Here is a 13,690-nt window from a genome sequence, read left to right on the forward strand (position 1 = left end):
AAGAATGAAGTCTTAGTTATGTTGATTTTTCTCAATGGTTTTTGCTCTTTTGATTTCATTGTTTATGCTCCTATTATTTCCTCCCTTCTGCTTAGACTGCATTTATTTTTGCTCTTCTTTTTCTAGAATATTGATTTAATAATATTCATCTTTTCTAACTGTATGCTTTTATTGCTATGAATTCCCCTCAGGACTGCCTTAGCTGTGTTCCTCAGATTCTCATGTTTTCATTCATCTCAGTGTATTTTTAAATTTCTCTTGAGCCTTCCTCTTTAAACCAATGATTATTTAGAAATGTGTTACTCAGTTTCCAGATATTTGGAGAATTTTCTGTAGCTTTCTTTTATTTATTTTTATTTTTATTCCATTTGGTCAAACCACACAGTGTATGATTTCAACCTTTTAAATTTGTTAAGTTTTCAGGAACCAGGACATAGTTTATCTTGCTGTGTGTTCCATGGACACTTGAAAAGAATGTTCAATGCCATTTTTCAGGGGAGCACTCTACAAATGTCAGCCTGATCCTGTTGGTTGATAGTGTTGAGCTGTTTATATCTTTGCCAATTCTGCCTGTTTTCTATCAGTTATGGCAAAGGGATGTTGTAGTATCCAAACACATTATGGCCGGATTTCTCCTTGCAGTTCTATCAATTTTGCTACACATATTTTGCAACTCTTTTGTTTGGCAAATACACATAAAGGAGGAGTATGATCTCCTGGTGGATTGAGTCTTTTATTATTATGTACTGTCTTTCTTTGTCTCTAGCCACTTTTTTCATGCTAAAGTTTACTTTCTAGTGTTAATATACATTATTCAGTCATTTTTTCTGTTTTGATTAGTGTTTGTATGTCTTTTTATTCTTTTGTTATCAGCTTGCTTATATTATTATGTTCAGGAAGTGAGTTTCTTGTGGACAGCATAAAATTTGGCCATTTCTTAACTCCCTGTCAATTTCTGTCTTTTAATTGATATATTTAGACCATTTGTATTTAGTGTAAATATTAACATGTTCAGGGTTAAAGTCTACCATTATATATTTTTGTTTTTGGTTTCTTCTCTTTTTCACTTTTTCTTTTTCTGTTCTTACTTTAACATTTGTCAGAATTTCATTTTTATTCATCTATAGTGCTTTGGAGTATGTCTATATATATATATATAGTATTTTAGTAGTTTGTGTATGACATTATACAGTATATACATAATTTATCACAGTCTATTCAAGTTGACATTTTATCAGTGCAAGGGAAGCAAAGCAACCTTACCTCGTTTCATTTTCCTTTACTATTCTACTTAACAGTTATCTTAAATATTTTCTCCACATATATTTAGAATCATGCCAAATAATGTTAACTTATTTTTTTGCTTTATGTGTTTTACCCATATTTCTTCCTTCTTCTTTGCTGGTATTCTATAATCCCTTCTTTTATCATTTATTTTCTGTTTTGAGAGCTCTGTTTACTCATTCCTTTTAATGTAGCTCTGCTGATGACAATTCTTTTGGTCTCCATCTGAGAATGTCTTGATTTCTTTATATCTGACAGATATTTATCCTGGGTAGGATTCTGAGTTAATAATTCTTTTCTTTCAGTGCTTGAAACTATTGTTCATTTCATTCTCATCTGTATGGTTTCTGATGACAAAGCCATTTAATTTGAATTATATTCTCCTAATTGGTAAATTGTTCTTTTATTCCCATTGCTTTCAAGATTCTTTGTCTAGTTTTCAGAAGTTTGGCTATGGTGTGAGTTGGTTTAAATTTACTTGATTTATTATATTTGATGATTTGGTCAAATTCTTGGATCTGTAGATTTATGTCTTTTGCCAAATTTGGTGGGGTGGGGGAGGTTCAGCCATTATTTCTTCTATTACCTTTTTTAGGCCTTCTTTTCTTCTGGTACTCTGATAACACAAATTAAATTTTTTTTTTCTTTTTGGTGAAACTTTCACTGGTCCCTGATGCTCTTCTCACTTTTTCCTTCATTGTATGTATTTCTGCTGTTCAGGTTGAGTGTTTTCTATTGTTCCATCTTCCAGTTCACTGATTTTTTTCCTCTGCCCCCTCCATTCTACTGTTCAACCCACCCACTGTAGTTTTATTTCAGTTACTGTGTTTTTGAGCATTAAAATTTCCATTTGTTCAGTTGTACTTTCTTCCTTTGCTGAGACTCCCTATCATGCTATTGATATGTTCTAATTTTTACATTTTCCCAGGTATGATTTTAATTTCTTCATGAAGCATTTTTATGTTGGCTGCTGCAAAATCATTGTCAAACAGTTCTACTATCATTGTGATTTTGGCAAAGGAATCTATCATTTTCCTCTTCTCATGCAGTTTGACATCTTCTGGCTCCTGGTACACTGAGTGATTTTTATCAAAACCTGAACATTTTGGCTATTATGCTAGGAAACGCCAGATATTACGTAAATCTCTATCTGAGCTAGCTTTCTTTGTATCACTTTAATAGGGGAAATTACATCACCACCCCACTATTGCCATGTGGAGATAGAAGTCCATATCTGACGTTTGACCTTTATAAATGTTTTAAATACTTTCTCATTGCTAGGAAAAAATAACTGAAACCCACAAGTTAAAAGAGAAAAGAGACTAATTTTGGCTTTCAGTTTGTAAAGGTTTCAGTCCATAGTCATCTGGCTCTAAGGCAAGAAGACATGGCTGAGAGGGATGACACAAAGGAAATAGTCTGTGGCAGTGTGGGCAGGAAGTAGTGAGCTTGCCTTTCTTCTTTCCCTTCATATTCTATCCAGGCTACAACTGTAGTCATTGGTGCCACCCACACCCAGGGTGGGACTTCCCTCTACAGTAATCCCATCATCCAGAACCAATTAGTGGACTGATCCAGTTATCATGCACCGATAATTCAGTATCACACAACCATGATCAAGCCCCACCTATGAGTGTACTGGGCCTTTCAGGGACATGAAGATGTGAACCATAATAATTGACAGTGAAGGGGATTTCTCATTACTTCTGTCTCAGGTAGCTGTTTTGGTTTTGCAGTAGTCTTTTACCCATACATCCCTGGCTAGGAGTAGGAATGCCTCATAACTGCTTTACATGTGGTCACGCTACTGCCGTGATGAAGGTCCTGACTCTCCACGAGGCCTCTTCTGGCACCATATATTTTGGGAGTGGGGTAGGGAAATGATAAAGGTTGTGGCACCCCTTCACTGATGAGGTGGGTAAAAGTCCAGGATCCCGTGTGGTCTCCACTGATACTGTGGTGGGGGTTCTCATTACCATTTGGCTGGAATAAACCTCTGCTTCTGTACTCAGTATTTTCTAACACCCACTGGGAAGTGGTGGAGGTAAGATATAGTATCAGGGAGCTTTATTACAGCTCGATTAGGGTGGAACTCTAGACCCTCTACTAGGCCTCTCCTGGCACGGGTAAGTGTGGGATCACAATTCTGTGGTGTTGGATGGAGTGTAGAGTTATAGTATAAAATTCTCTGTCTTGCTATGTTGCACCTTTTCTGCTTCCTTGGTTACAGCAAGCAGGCTTTTGGTGAGGCTGTTTTTGTCTGTGCCTATTGGCATTTCTAGCTTGCCAGCTTCTTCATTTCCAGGTGGCAGTGGAAACTCAACTATTTTGTTCCATGGATCCCAATGCCCCCAGACAGTTCACTTTCTTCTATTACCTTTGGAGTCTTCATATGTTTGTTCTATATGTAATGACTTCAGGGTCTGCAGTTATATGGAGTAACAACAGGGAAAAGTATATCTGAAAAGCAGAATTACTCACTCAGATTTTTGGAGTCATTCTCAGATTTTACTGTGAAAAACACCATCTTCTAGGAGGTAATATTTTTGTCTTGGGTTTAAAGGAATTACATAGTGACTCTTATTTTAACAGCATAGTTACTTCTTAGCTTACTTGTCATTTTTGCTACCCTGATAAAACTTATATGAGTTATCTTGAAGTCTTATACTTCTGTTCAAAAAGAAAGTTCTTTCAATGACAATGTATTGGAGGAGATCACTTAACAACGTGGGAAATGAAATATACTCATTTCCCAAGCAGCTTTTTTGTATGCCAGTGGGTGTTCTGACATGGATGCATCCTTAGAGGCAGCAGTGTGCTTCCATAGTAGATTCCAGAAGAGATGCTGGATAGCTAGGAAATACAAGGAGATACAAGATGTGATAGAAAAATGTGTTGAATGATTAAATTTTTTAAATGTTTCTTAAAGTGAAAAATGCATTTCCAATGCCCCCCCTCTGTAAAGCAGTTATGAGGCATTCCTACTCCTAGCCAGGGATGTATGGGTAAAAGGGGGGCAATCCTCCCCCTCACTTTGGGGGGTCAGCGTCCCCCTATTCTTCCCGCTCTCTGACGCAGTCATGTCTTTCTTTGGGCTGTCATGGCTGCCTTGAAACACTTACCTTTCATGGTCATTTTGACTTTGGGGAAGAGCTAGAAGTTGTATGGTTCCAGATTCAGGAAATAAGGCTGATGCGAACACGCCACCATGTTTTTACAGGGCTTCATTTCCTCTGGATGGAACTTAGCAGCAGCATTCACCACATTTTAGACCACACTTCCTAAAGACCTTACAGAACTGCCTCAAAAAGTGGCAAGAACAGTGGAATAAGAGTGTTCAGAGCATAGGGAAGAATTTTGAAGGCAATTAATGGCAATATGCTTTTTACTGTAATATTTTTTAAAATGTAAACATCTACCATGTATTTTGATCACCCCTTATTTCTATTGAGACACCAAATTACTGCACAGCGGAGCAGTTGCCTTCCCCGTGGACTGGTACAGCTGCTATGCTACCAACAGTGCTCAGTGGACTCTTTCCTCATTCACTCCAACCATAGAATTTAGTAGCTCAACTCTATTCTAACCACTCCTGTCCAGTTTTCACCGCTGGAGATAGAGCTGTGTGTTAAACTTTGAGGTTAGATAGATTTAAATTTGAATTGTATGGTTGGTCTTACTCCCACTCTTGTGGCTAGATGGTGGCTAGACTCTGTGACTCAGAAAGGGAGGCAGGCAGGGAGATGGAAAGAGATGGGAGAGGGAGAGGAAGAAGGAGAGAGAGAGGCAGGAAAAGACAAGCAGATGCAGAGGGAGGGGGAGGGGGAAGAAGCGGGAGAGGGAGGGAAGAAGGAGCAGGAGGGAGACCGAGAGGAGGAGTGGGAAGGGAAAGGACAGGGGGCTGGGGATTTAGCTCCACGGCAAAGCCCCTGCCTGGCAAGCACAAGGTCGTGAGTTCGATTCCTGGTACCAGAAAAAAAACAAAAAAAAAAGGATACTAAACAAATAAATACAAAAGCCCCTTTTGCACTAGGTCAGGAAGAAGAAGCTTAGTCCAAATCTGAGATGCAGAACAAGGAATTTGAACACTGAGTTAATTCCAATGGTGTTTTCTAAGACAGGACTAGGAGCAAAGATGATAAAATGATAATGAAGATGAGAAGTGGACAGATTGAAACCCACTTCAGAGTCTGCTATGAGTTGAATGTGTTTCCCAAATTTCATGTGTTGGAAACCTAATCTTCAAAACCACATGTTAATCATGTTTGAGAAGGAGGGGCCTTTGGGAGAGGAATGGGTCAGGAGCAGATTAGTGGATTAATGGATCCCTGAAGGAGTGACTTTCTTTTAAAAGTGAGCTCCTCTCACTTTCTGTCTCTTGTCATACGATTTTCTGTGCCACTTGGAACTCTACAGAGAGTTCCCACCAGCAAGAAGGCCTTCGCCAGATATGGCTCTTCAACCCTGCACTTCCCAGTCTTCAAAACTGTAATCAATAAATATATTTTCTTTATAAGTTACCCATTCTCAGGCGTCTGGTTGTAGCAACCAAAAACATACTAAAACAAGGCTTAGCTTAAAACACTAGTCAGCCACTGTGGCATCGCCCTTATGCTTAGCCTGATGTGCTGTGTTAGGAAAAGCACCACCCATATGAGTCCATGTTTGCCAGAGATGAGTGAGAGGAAAGAGGAAAAAAAGGGAAAGATAGAGGAAAGATCATCCAGTTCTGTGCTGAACAAATTTGAGTCAGGCTAGGTCAAACTGGGGTGAAGATCTTCGCCTGACAACTAAAGTAAGGAGGGAAAGCAGGGGAAATGAGCCTTAGGAGAAAAGCACATCTGGAAGGACCAGAGGCTGGCTGGAGACCCAGGGTGTATAACCAAGTAAGAGTGAGATTCAAATGAGAGCAGGGTTTGAACAATGAGGGTCATGATCATATCATGAACCTCAAAGGGTGCTGCTGCTTTGGATCTATGATAAACAAAAGAGGAGCGATATACTTCAAGCTCATGAGACAGTTTTAATGACTAGGATCAGGACAGAAATAAAACATAATTTAGAGATCTTTTTCCTCTTGTAACAGAGGAAAGCTTTAGTTTGGTTTTTGTCCCCTGGTTTATCATAAAATCAGTTTGGTAGCTCTCCATGGAAGGAGTGTGTGTGTGTGTGTGTGTGTGTGTGTGTGTGTGTGATGAGGTGTGACTTATTGTTGATCTAAGTAAGATTTAAAAGAAGACGTTGAAAACACCTTGATTACACCTAGGACTCTGACTATAGTTGCCATAGAAGAGAACATGAGGCTTGAGGTCCTATAAAGATAAATTGACACATCAGAGGACTGTATAACAGATTTCATCCACTTGGTACAGGGAAGCAATTGAAGAAGAGCAGATGTCAGCTCCCATGGCTTCCTTTGAATTCTCTATGCATCATCTCTCTCAAGGAGATAGTATGATCTACTTTTCCCCTAAAAGAGTGCAAAATTATGAGCTTCAGGCAACTTTCTCAGGGATGTCAAAAAGACCTCTCCCTGGACATTACACAGGATCATGAGAATGAGGGCAGTGCAAGCAGAGAACAGCTATTAAATAAGACAGCTATTAGGTAAGACAGTAGGGTCCATTTCTGGGGCAAATGGGCTGTTCCTTTGATTTCTTTTCCTCATAGATTCAAAGCTACATCACTCAAAAGACATTTTAAGGGGTGTGATTGGCCTTCATGAGATCATGAATAGTGTTGATATCCTAGCTCAGGGGCAAGCAATTCTGTTTCAAAATTCTGCTATGAGTCTCCAAAAAATATCTTTTAAGATATATATAAAAGTAAGCCGTTAAAAATACAACTTGTTTTTATGTCTATGTTTAGCTGCAGCTCATCAGACCTCACCCTCCGGGCTGGAGGCCCACAAGTATCTCATAGCACTTACTAAAATGTTTCATGGGCTGATGGATTGGTCTTGTTTATTTCTTTGCCTTTCCCACCCATTTTACTGTAAAATTCATGCATCTTATTCACCAAAATACCAAAGCTAAGCCACAGTATCATTCAGTAAAAAGACACTGGATAAATAAATGCATGAATGAAAATCTCAGATGGGTAATCTTCTTGTGTTAAATGGGTGAGGCAGATCTTTAGAGCAGAAAATGCATCTAGAACTACCAATGTTTCTTACTAAATTTTTGTTGAGCACAAAATATAACTTTTAATACTTCCCTCCGTGGGTCCTGCTGAAGAGCTCCCTGCTATCCAGTAGAAACAGTTTCCGCTGATTCCCATCGCTGCTTGCGTGTAGCATTTAGTTACAACAAACAAAGGTGCATCTCACCAGGTACAAGACACAGGGTGAACTTTAATTCATTTTAATGCTTTAGGACCTTGGTTGAACGTAGGAGAAAGAGTTGTCTCTTTCTAACTCTCCGGAGAACCTAAAGTCCCTTTTGTATCGCCCTGTGCCATGCTCCCAGAGGCCACCTGAAGGAACTCCACCCTGGCTGCAGGATGATTACCCAAGCTTTCAGATATGAGGTCCTTGAGCTACTTTGTGTCCTGGAGGAAAATCAAAGTGTAGAGTTTCTAGTGAATGTGAGAGGAGGGCAGAATACAACCCCTTTAGGAGGGTGTGAGCTAACTGAGGCTTTAAGAACTATAGAGTAGTTGTGTCTGCCCATGCTCACTTAGCAAAAAGGGAAAATGAAGGTCTAAAGGGCTGAGCTGGCAGTGGGAGTGAGGAGGGACACTAAGGTTATGGAAGAGTCATTGAATGCAATGACACTTATGTGGGGAATCACTGGAGTCCCTGGCAGTGGGCTTCGGAGTGGGGAGAGCAGCACATACTGCCTCTGTTTCTATCGTTTCTCCAATGTCACTTCTCTGTGGCTCCTTTCCACAGCTGAGGCCAACTAAAAGTCCTAGGGATGCCAAAGCAGTGACAGAAAACCCGAGGAAGGGAAAAAAACTGGGAAGCGTTTCCAGGGCTTCTTCCCTAGCCTATGTCCTTTTCCCCTTGTAATCTAGTTGTGGAGATAAAGATCAACTGCTGTGGGAAAAGATTTCCCTGCGGTCTTCCGTGCCCCCAGCTGGCCATTGCATTTCTTCCCTTTGCACAAACCATAACATCCTTCATCATTTTTATTAACTGCCTAGAAAAGTTCCTGATCTTTTGATGACTCATTATAAGGACAATGGAAACGCTCTGAGAGATTTGCAGCTAATGAGGAGCATGTGTGCGAATCTCCTCTCCAAGACCTTGCTGCCTAGGGGCCGCCTTCCCCCAGCTGCCAGCCTCTCCCCCAGCGTAGAAAGGACTCCCTGCAAAGAAAACACCACAGGATGAGACCAGGGAGAGTCGGAGGTGCAGTACTAAAGTGGTCCTTCCAGGTTGCTTGCTCAAATCTCAGCTGAGCTGGGGACAGAGAGAGAAGGAAATGTTGACTGAAGATATTTGTTTCCCTCCCGGAAGGGTTGGTCTTCATTGAGGTCCAATTTCCAAGACGTGGTGTTGCTCCCTTAATCCTCACACCTGTTACAAATCAAACATCTGGCACAAAGGTAAGTGTAGCCAACTCTCCCACTATGAGGATATCCTCTTCCTGCAGTGGAAGCAGGATTCAAGGCAGTTTTCATCTCAGAGGGCTCTTTTTTGGATGACTTCCTTATTCCAGCTCTATCCTCTCCCAAGGTGATCTCATCCATTCTCATAGTTTTAAACACCGACACCCAACTTTATATCTCCAGTCCTGTTTTCTCTTTTGAATGCCAGTTTCATTCTCCCAACTGCCTCCTTATCATCTCCACTTGAATATCTAATAGGCATCTACATGAACAAGTACAAACAGCATTTCAGAACCTTCCATCCACCTACTCTACCTACATCTCAGTTGACAAGAACTCTGTTCTTCCAGTTGCTCGGGCCAATTATATCTTGCTGGCTTTCTTTGTCCTACAACCCACCTCCAAACAATAAATCCTGTTTGCTCCATAACATAGGCACAGTTCTCATCAACCCCACCACAACTGCCCTGGCTTGAGACACTATTTCTTCATACCTGTATCACCATTTTGATTTTCTACCTGGTCTTTTTGCTTTTGCAACCGTCCCTCTTATGCGCATACTCACCATGAAGGTTATGTAACTCTTAAAACTTAGTCAGACCACATCATTCTTTCCATTCTAAATTTCCCAGAGCCTCCCATAATACTCAAAGGAAAAGCCAGGCCCTTGTAATAGCCTCACAGACTCTAATGATTTTCTGAGCCATTCTCTCTCTGACCTCCTCTCCCGCAATCTCATCTTGGCTTACTCAGCTCCTGCCACACTGGTCCCTTAGCTATTATTCTGCATAGACATATGCTCACCTCTTCCTTCAGGTCTTCCATCTTTGTTCACTCCCTCTATACAACAGCAAGCCTTATCCCTGAAACCCACAGTCCCATATCTCCAGCATGAGAGTTCTCCATAGCATCAACTTGTTCATTTGTGTAAGGTGTGTGAGTGTGTGTGTGTGTATGTGTTGTGTATGATGCGAGGGACTGATGCCAGTGCCTCTCACATGCTACACATAATATATAGAAAATTGAAAATATTTACAAGTGTATTTTCTATCTCAACCAGAATGAAAGTTCCATGAGAATAAGGGCCTTTCATTCAATGCTCTATCTGCTGTGTCTAAAACAGAGGCTAAGATGTAAAACGTGTTTAACGCTCTAGCACTGAGACTCACCGCCAGCCTTTAATTTTTATTTTAAGAGAGGGTCTAAGTTGTCCAGGCTGGGCATAAATTTGCAATCTTCTCACTTCCACCTCTCAATAACTGGGATTATAGGTTGTGTATTCTTTTATGTGGTACTTGGTCAGGTATGACCATAAGAAGATACACAGGAGAGGTTCAGGTGAAAAACTGTATTGTACTCACACGTCCCAGAGCCAGGAAGCAAAGCATCCCAGGAAGGACCATATAAGAAAGTACAAAGTGGTCAGGAGGCAGAATCCAGGAGCAAAAGAATGTGATAAACTGGAGCCTTCACTGGCTTTCCACAGGAAAGGCAGGGCAGAGCAGAGAAGAGAGTCTAGTCTTGGCTAGTATGAATAATTTCAGCAGGCTTTAAGCTACTGGGGTGGTTTTCAGTTGCCTGGTACCTGGTCCTAGATTGAATAAGGCTATGGCCTTTGGGGTGCCAGGGACAAAAACAGGAGGAATTTCTCTGAATTGGTTAGTTTGCACATCAGAGGCCGTTCCAGACTGAGCCCTCTGCTTTGTCTAAGAATTTGCTTTTTAACTTGTCAAAGCATCATAATGTACAGAAATTTTTAAAAAATTTACAAGTGTATGTTCTATCTCAACTAGAATGTAGTTCCACAAGAATAGGGGCCTTTTGTTCAGTGGTCTATCTGCTGTGCCTAGAACAGAGGCTGAGATGTAAAACAGATCTAATAAATGCTTACTGAATGATCAAATGAATTCTAGATTCCTTCTACAGTCTTATCCCAGAATCACTGTTGTTGCTCGACCCACACTAACTTAAAAAAAAAAAATCTGTTGAGCTCCATTAATTTTTTTCCATTTTGACTCATGAGTCATTGGTGAGAACACAAAGCTCACTGCAGTGGGGAATTTGGATGGAGGGCAGTGTCAGAAGCAGACAGGAATAAACATTTTATCAGCAATTTATCATGCAGTCTCACCTACTCTTATTCTACAAGTTGACTCTAGTTTAGTCCTCCTGCCACATCAGGCACTGGCTTGCTCTCATCCATCCTCAGTTCTTCCTATATTTCCTTCTTTATCTCCGAATTCCATTTTCTTGTGTGCAGAAGATTGATGCTCCACGGTGTCTTGCACAGTTCTGCTATTAGTACTATCTGCTTTATTTCTAGCTTTGCTTCTCAATCCATATTTCTATCCATACACTTTCTATCATGATCATACAAGCAACATGATCTTAACTTTGCATGCAACACCTTAATTAATTTTTGCCTCTAACCTAACAAGGAGGTGCCCCTTTTTCTGCCTGTCCCCTAAGGACTTAGAACATCTTCCAAGAATCCTAATATTCCCCAGTTGTTTTTCTTCCTCTGTGAGCTTTGCTTTCCTGAGGAAATAAAGAAATAAATGCCTAGTGAGGGAAACGATTTACCTAGGGCCTCCTCAGCTGGTTAATGACAGAAAAAGTACTGAAATTCAGCTCCCTGGACTCCCAGGGTACAATACTATGTATGTCTTTCTGTCTGTCTGTCTGTCTCTCTCTCTCTCTGTCTCTTTCTCTCTCTCACACACACAATTTCACAGTTATAGAACCTAGTAACCAGTCAGCTCTCCTGCTGTCATATTTCCTTCCTGATTCCATTGAAATTTCTTCAAAAATTTGTCTATGAAGTTAGCTCTTCCACTTCCTCATCTCCCTTTCCCTCCCTGACCCACTTTGTTCTTACTTCCTCACTGAAACTGCTCTCATTTGGGCCACTCGTCTTGCCAGCTGCCACAGTTTGGATCTTATATGTTACAAAAGGCTTGTTCACTAAGGTTTGATCATCAGCCTGTGATGCTATTGGGTGGTGGTTGAATCTTCGGGAGAAGGGGTCTACTGGAAGGAAATGAGGTCACAAGGGTGTGTCCTTGAGGTGGATGTTGGGAGCCTGGCCATTTCCTGTCTCTCCCAGCCTCCGTGAGGTGAGCAGTTCCCTCCACCATGTGCTGCCTCCCCACAGGCTGAGAGTGAGGAGGCCAACTGGCCATGGATTGGAACCTGTGAAACCATCAGCCAAAACAATCTTCTCTTCTTTAATTGATTATCTTGGATATTTCATCACAGCAAAAAGGCCAATGCATCAGCCCTATGGTCTCCTCTCTCTCTTCTTTGACCTCTCAGATAACTTCACACCTCCCCCTTTGATTATTCCCATTTTTCTTAGAGTACTCTCTTCCTCCTTTTCCTCTATAACTACACTCCCTTGAGTTGTCTTCTACCTCACTGACTATTTTTCTCAGTTTCCTTCTGCTGGATCCAACCACCTCTACCTGAACATGATGTGTTAGAGTACCCTACATTTTCTCCTCAATTCATACACTTTCCACAATGATTGCACCAGTACCATAGTCTTAAATACTATGTATCTTTTGATGTTCTCAAGTTCTGATCCTAGCTTCCCTCCTGAGTTCTAGTCTTAACTTCTTATTTGACATTTCCATTTGGATGTTGTCTTTATTGGTTTCTCTAGGAAACAGAGCCGGAGGGAAGGATTAAGAGACTGATAGTCTAGTTGGGAGGCACAAGTTTAAGGTATGGAAGGAAGGAGGCAAGGAAAGATGAATCATCATGTGATGAGCTGCATTACTCAGGTGACTCTTGACAGGGAAGTGCCAAGAGACCCAGCAGGTCACTCAGAGATTGGGTTCCTCTCAGCATACAGGACTTCCTTGGAATAGAGTTTCTTGAAGATATTCTTCCTTAAAGTAGTTCATAGGAAAGGAGAAAATTGAAGCACTTAACTATCTGGCTCCCTTTTAGCTTCAATTTTTCCTCCTTCAGAGGGAGAAGAATGTGATACTTTAGTTATACTCCAGGGAGTTAACATTATACTTTGGATATGCAACATCTGATCCTATAATACCACTCAAGATGCTACCAAGGAAGCATGGTATGATGTCTCATGGTATGATGTCTCATTCAAGTTTGAAAATGGAAGAGTGACCCACAGTGGATGCAGCTCTGGCCAAGAAAAATGGAGAAAAGGAGGAGGCTGTTTGTGGGTCCATGTAGATAGCTATCAAAATGAACACGACTATACCAAGCTCTTGACTTCTTTCTCCCAGACTGGTCCCACAGGCTTTCTAATCTCAGGAAATGGCACCATCATCTCCACTGCTGATCCTTAGTCAAGGAAACCATCATCTCAGGCATGGACCGCTGAAGCAGCCTGTGAACTGTAACTTCCTGTAACTTCCTGAGGTTGGCCTTTTTTACTCAGTATAACTCTGAGTTATCCAGGTTGCTGCATGTGTCAATGGTTTATTCTTTTTTTTAGAACCAGCAAATAGTGTTCCATAGTACACACGTGCCACAATTTGCTTAACGATTCATCCATTGAATGAGTTCTTCTAACTTGATTTTACCCTTTATTACAAAATAATGAAACTATTCAAACAATAACATCGTGCTTAGGTGCTATCTCTATACTTTTCGCAGCTATTTGTTGTATTTTTTATTAACAAACAGACATCCATTTACAAAATAGCACAAGAACAATACAAGCAATACTGAATTACAGACAGGGTGACAGGAAATTAACAGTGCTTGCTGTATTACATATTGATAACTTCAAAGTGCTTACTCAGGAAAACAAATATAGACATACAAGATTGATCAAATAATGAATCATTAACTGTTCCTTTCAATTAAGTGATAT

Source organism: Chinchilla lanigera, unplaced genomic scaffold (genome assembly GCF_000276665.1).
Source record: "Chinchilla lanigera isolate Chin_1 unplaced genomic scaffold, ChiLan1.0 scaffold00021, whole genome shotgun sequence".
NCBI lineage: Eukaryota > Metazoa > Chordata > Mammalia > Rodentia > Chinchillidae > Chinchilla > Chinchilla lanigera.